The sequence below is a fragment of the Podarcis pityusensis genome, assembly GCF_964106645.2.
Source record: "Podarcis pityusensis genome assembly, chromosome: 13".
Taxonomy (NCBI): domain Eukaryota; kingdom Metazoa; phylum Chordata; class Lepidosauria; order Squamata; family Lacertidae; genus Podarcis; species Podarcis pityusensis.
Window position 1 is genome coordinate 51,661,642 of NC_138038.1, and position 6,539 is coordinate 51,668,180.

Sequence of the window (6,539 nt, forward strand, 5' to 3'; positions counted from 1 at the left end):
TAGCAGTTCGAAAGCACGTCAAAGTGTAAGTAGATAAATAGGTACCACTCTGGCGGGAAGGTAAACAGCGTTTCCATGCGCTGCTCTGGTTTGCCAGAAGCGGCTTAGTCGTGCTGGCCCCATGACCCGGAAGCTGTATACCTGCTCCCTCGGCCAATAAAGCGAGATGAGTGCCACAACCCCAGAGTCGGCCACGACTGGACCTAATGGTCAGGGGTCCCTTTACCTTTACAGTGGTGCCTCGCAAGACGAAATTAATCCGTTCCGCGAGTGTCTTCGTCTAGCGGTTTTTTCATCTTGCGAAGCAACCCTATTAGCGGCTTAACGGATTAGCGCTATTAGCCGTTTAGCGGCTATTAAAGGCTTATCGTCTTAGCGGATTAGCTGCTAAAAGGCTATTAAAGGCTTAGCGACTTAGATAAAGGGGGGGGAAGCGAAAAAAAAATCTCAAGACTCGCAAGACATTTTCGTCTTGCGAAGCAAGCCCATAGGGAAATTCGTCCTGCGAAGCAACTCAGAAACGGAAAACCCTTTCGTCTAGCGGGTTTTCCGTCTTGCGAGGCATTCGTCTTGCGGGGCACCACTGTACTTTATACTGCGTTTAAAGCCAGAATTGCATTTGGGTAGAAACTGTTTCTCAGACGGCTAGTCCTAGTCTTTATAACCCTGTCCCTTCTTCCAGAAGGCAGAAGCTGAAAGAGATCATTTCTGGGGTGCGCACTGTCCTGCGCTATCTCTGCAGCTTTCTTATGACACTTGGAAGCGTAGATTTGATCCAAGGTGGGAAGAGTGCACCCAGTTATTCTCTCCGCAGTCTTTACAACCCTGGACAGCGTTTTTCCCCTGACCGTGCAAGTCCCAAACCACACACACAGACCATAAGTTAATACACTCTCCACAGTACAATGGTAAAATGCCATCAACAGGTCCTTTGAGAGATTGTTTTTCCGGAGGATTCTCAGAAAATATAACCTCTGCTGTGCTCTCTTCATCGGGTCTTTGCTGTTTTCTCCCCAGGTTAGGTCATCTCTCAACTCCATTCCAAGAAATCGAAATACCGAGACCTGTTCCACGCACTTCCCCTCAGTAATAAGTGGCTGAATATTCAATTTACATTTCCTAAAGTCCACAATAATCTCTTTTGTTTTCTTTAAGTTAAGGAGTAAGTTGTTTTCCTGCACCACTCCCCCAGCTGCTTAACTTCCTTCCTATAGGCCGCCTCCCCCTCTCCAGCCATGATTAAACCAACCACCGTTGTATTATCTGCAAACTTAATGATCTTATTACTGGGATATTTGGGGGCACAGTCAGCTGTATAGAGCGTATATAATAGCGGGCTCAACACGCAGCCCTGTGGCGTCCCCGTATTCATGATGAGATCCGCAGAGACGTGGGAACCCAACCTGACCCTTAGGGAACGGTTTGATAGAAAATCTAATATCCACCTGCACAAACACGGTGGAAGTCCCAGGTCTAATAATTTGGGCACCAAGCTATGCGGAAGAATAGTATTAAATGCAGAACTAAAGTCTACAAATAACAGTCTCGCATAGTTCCCTTGCTTCTCCAAATGAGTCAGGACAGCATGTAAAGCCATTGCCACGGCATCATCCGTGGATCTCTTGTACGCAAACTGGTAATTACTGGGGAATTATATATAATGAAGTGAAAAGGATGTTGAACAGCCTTCAGAGGGTGGAGGTACATGGATCCACATGTGGTGGAACTGTAAAAAGATTATAGACCATTTTGGGAAATGATTTACAATGAATTCAATAAAATGTTCCCATGTTCCTTCCCTAAAAAACCCGAAGCCTTCCTGCTAGGAATTATGGGTAATGAAATCCAAAAAGAGTTTAGGAAAATCTTCATGTACGTTACAGTAGCAGCCAGAATTTTAATTGCAAAAGGTTGGAAGGGAGAAACCATCTCATCCAAAGCAGACTGGCAAAACAAACTAAGAGAATATGTAGAATTAGCAAGACTATCAGCAAGGCTACGAGGTGTCACAGAGGGGAAATTTGCCAGAGAGTGGGATATATACAGAGTCCATGTAAAAGAACATTGTCGAAAGCTTCTGTGTGTACAACTTGAAAAATCTTTAAGTAGGGTGAAAATAAAGTTAAGTGCATATTTAAGGAATTTGACTCAGAACACAATGAGAAGATCGGGGGTTACGTTAAATTGAATTTCAGAATGATATACAAAACAAGTATCAACCAAGGAATGAATGAATGTTTGTTTTTATTTTGATAACAACTTTTATTGATCATTTCTGCTGTACAGTTTTCAAAACCAATCAAGCATAAAAAAGAAAGGAAAGGATGTTCAAAATAACTTTTGTAAAAACAAACAAACACCAGAAGCTTTTCTTTGGGCAATTACAGTCAAACCTCGGTTCTCTCATACATACATCACATAAGAAGGTCTCCAACAAAAAATTGAGAGTGGCTTCTCTCCTGTCTGTCAAGGCTCCTGAGAATGCTCAGCCGCTGCATGACCTGGGCAGGAATTAAGGATTATATAATATCTATTATATGACCCAATACATAAACGCCGTGAAGAAATTTTGGAGGAAGTAAAGAAAAGGATGGGATGTTTCCTAGTATTGGAGGTAATGTTGTGGTGTTCGGCTGGATGAGAACTACTGTTAATTCTTATTTGTTGTTTAGTTGTTTAGTCGTGTCCGACTCTTCGTGACCCCCTGGACCAGAGCACGCCAGGCACTCCTGTCTTCCACTGCCTCCCGCAGTTTGGTCAAACTCATGCTGGTAGCTTCGAGAACACTGTCCAACCATCTCGTCCTCTGTCGTCCCCTTCTCCTTGTGCCCTCCATCTTTCCCAACATCAGGGTCTTTTCCAGGGAGTCTTCTCTTCTCATGAGGTGGCCAAAGTCTTGGAGCCTCAGCTTCAGGATCTGTCCTTCCAGTGAGCACTCAGGGCTGATTTCCTTCAGAATGGAGAGGTTTGATCTTCTTGCAGTCCATGGGACTCTCCAGAGTCTCCTCCAGCACCAGAATTCAAAAGCATCCATTCTTCGGCGATCAGCCTTCTTTATGGTCCAGCTCTCACTTCCATACATCACTACTGGGAAAATCATAGCTTGATTCTTATATACAACAACAATTGGAGAATCTTCTTCTGGACCTCTTGCATTGAAAGTAAGGAATGAACCGGAGAGTCCCAGATTGAAGACCGGGGAAAATGTCATTTAGCAGAGGGAGGAATAAGTGGATATTAATCTACATTGAATATTTGACTTCCTTCTACTGCAGAGAAAATATCTGGGGTCCTTTAAGAGAGTCAAGATGGCTTTGGGATTGTTCTCTGAATGTAGTGTCTATTCCCCTCCCAGGGAATATTCCCTATTTTTTGAAGGGTTAGTTTTTTGTGGAGTGTGTGTCCTTAAAATTTGTGTAACACGCCCATATGGGGTGTATGTTGTTAAATGCACCCCGCACCGGGCTCACAATGCTCTCACAGCCGGGAACCAACACCAGTCGGAAGCCATGTTTATCAGCTCTTTAGTTCACCTCAGAAACCCTTCTTGTCCCATAGCAGCAGTGCCGGATTTAGGTATAAGCTAAACAAGCTATAGCGTAGGGCCCCACTCTCTTGGGGGCCTCAAAAAAAATTAAATAAACCCCCCCGGATGTACATTTCCAAAATATAAGATAAAAAACAAATCAAATAATATTGGGGAAATGAGAGCCCGAGAGCACCGAAAACTGGACAGCTCCTTGACTCAAAAGAAGATTAGTGGGCGGGTGAGGGCAAAACAGGTGAGGCTATAAAGTTGCCAGGAATATCTTAAGGAGAGGGGGGGTTAAAGGAGGTGGCCGGGGAGGGGAGGAGAACAAGCTGCTCCAGGATTTAGAAGATTGGCATGTTTTCTTATGCTTCCGGGCTTCTCAGGGATGCTGGCCAGGCGATATCTGCATCCCCACTGCGCGCATGCGTTCCGGGGAGGGAGCTGCACCGGTTGAACTTCCACCCGTCCCGCAACTTGTCAAAAGCTGCCTCGCGCATTAAAAAGGAAGATCGGAAAACTGCAAATTAGGAGAAATTCTATTTTTTAAAAATAGAATCGCCATTCAGATTTTTAAAAACTCTGGTTTTCACATATGCACGAGTTTGCTTTTTGCCTAAAATGTTGCACGTCGCTTTGAGTCGCAGTGGAAAAAGGGACTGATATATTGAATCGACCAACTAATAAAGAGAATAGCAATAATAAAATACTGATGAATTTACAGGAGGATTTTTAAAACTTTTTTTTTTCAGGAGCAGGAATGCAAAGAACTGAATTTAATATTGGGGGACTGAATATTGGGGGACTTGTCAAAAGCTGCCTCGTACATTAAAAAGGAAGATTGGAAATTTTTCCTGTATGCCACAACAGCAGGAAGGCTACTCCTCGCACAGAGATGGAAACCACAGGATATTCCGACAACTGAAGAATGGCAACATAAAGTATTGGAGTATGCAGAAATAGCAAGGCTAACTTGGAAGAATCCGACAGCGGGACGATGAGAAATTCCAAAAAGAATGGTCCAAATTTATGGTATACGTACGAGAAAACTGCACATAAATAAAGACACTCACAGGACTGAAATAAAACTCGTAACGTTTATCGTGAATGTTTGGTTAGACCGCAAGATGTAACGCTGTAATATAATAAGGAATGTATGTCTAAAGTATAATACAAAAATTTATGAAGGAATTATAGACGTTTATAGAATGTATATATTGTTGTTGTTGTTGTTGTGTCCTCTTCTTCGTGACCCCCCGGACCAGAGCACGCCAGGCACCCCTGTCTTCCACTGCCTCCCGCAGTTTGGTCAAACTCATGCTGGAAGCTTCGAGAACACCGTCCAACCATCTTGTCCTCCTTTGTCCCCTTCTCCTTGTGCCCTCCATCTTTCCCAACCTCAGGGTCTTTTCCAGGGAGTCTTCTCTTCTCATGAGGTTGCCAAAGTCTTGGAGCCTCAGCTTCAGGATCTGTCTTTCCAGTGAGCACTCAGGGCTGATTTCCTTCAGAATGGAGAGGTTTGATCTTCTTGCAGTCCATGGGACTCTCCAGAGTCTCCTCCAGCACCAGAATTCAAAAGCATCCATTCTTAGGCGATCAGCCTTCTTGATGGTCCAGCTCTCACTTCCATACATCACTACTGGGAAAACCATAGCTTTAACTATACGGACCTTTGTCGGCAAGGTGGTGTCTCTGCTTTTTAAGATGCTGTCTAGGTTTGTCAGAAGAGGGGTGGAGGGAAGCTAATTCGGATAAGATTTATAGATTGAAAGGAGAATAATATTGTTAAGCTGTGTTGCGGTTAAGATATTTGGAAAAAATTACTAAAAATTATGGAGGGGGGGGGAGATGCCTCATGCATGCAGAAATCTTTTCTAAGGCCATGCTAACACTCTCACCTTGCCCTAAAAAGTCCCCAAAATGTCACTAAGAACCAGGGCTGCAGTGATACACAGGAGATGGTTTTGCCAAGCTGTTGTTCATTTTTGTTTGTTTGTTTATATCCCACCTTTCCCCCCAGGGAGCTCAGTGTGGTGTACATGGCTCTCCCCCCCCCATTTAACCCCCGCAACAACAACCCTGTGAGGTAGGTTAGGCTGAGAGAGGCAGTGACTGCTGCCCTGAAGTCAGCCAGGGAGCTTCATGGCCTAACAAGTGTTACCGGAAAAATCCGAGGGCTCCCTTGGACAAAAACAAAGACACCAACCAGGATAACTTGGAGCAAAACAGCAGCCTGTAGGCTTGGCCTTTATTGAACTGTTGCAACAGGGTGTTCCCCTCACTTGCAGGAGAGAGGAAAGACCCAGAAAGATGGTGTGCAAGACCTTATAAAAACTTTTGAAATTCCCATCCTCTAGGTCAAGCCCACCCCCAGAAACATCATGCATACATTACAGAAAGGAGGGGTTGACATCATGCATACATTACAGAAAGGAGGGGTTGAGGGAGGAGTTGTGGTGGTAACCTGAGTGTCCTGTCACCTGGCTGGTTCCTCCTTTCCCCCTGCCCATGAGTCACTTCCAGGAGACAAAGGGGAGTTGGCAGTTTCCTGCCCCCAGAGGAAAGATCTGATCATTGTCCTTTGTTTCAGTCCATGCTGAATCCGCTCCCATATGCAAGTTCTTTGTGATCTTGATGGTCTTCTGTCTAGGACCATCAGGATTGGCATAGCAACTGGGCAGGGCTCCTGTGGATGTGCTGGGATGGTGAAGGGATTATGGCTGACCAGAACCAAGCCACCCCCCTTTGATAGTCCTTGTCATATGGAGTAAAATAAAAATGGAACAGTGCAAATCCGATGTATGGTTGATTTTTCTATGAATTTATAACAGAAGTGTGGCATATGTAGTGTGTGAGTGTGAGTGTGAGTGTGTGAAGTTTGTACAAACTGAATGATTGGGGTGGGGGGTTCCTGCTACAAGGATTCAAGGATTTGAATCCAGGTCCTAACAATTTGACACTCTAACCTATGGGTAGGCAAACTAAGCTGCGGGGGCCGGATCCGGCCCAA

At 44.6% G+C, this 6,539-nt stretch overlaps 2 long non-coding RNA genes across 2 annotated transcripts in view; both read left to right on the top strand.

Annotated features, from left to right (window-relative positions):
- Positions 1-6,322, top strand: part of LOC308462422 — an 87,917-nt gene extending 81,595 nt beyond the window's left edge. The window contains exon 2 of the long non-coding RNA XR_013979139.1: positions 5,887-6,322. This is a non-coding gene — a long non-coding RNA (uncharacterized lncRNA). The remainder of the gene's footprint in view (positions 1-5,886) is intronic.
- On the top strand, positions 3,725-4,606 carry LOC308462420. The gene is made up of 2 exons (XR_013979137.1): positions 3,725-3,782; positions 4,282-4,606. It is a non-coding gene; the product is annotated as an uncharacterized lncRNA (long non-coding RNA).
- Positions 6,323-6,539: the final 217 nt, after the last annotated feature.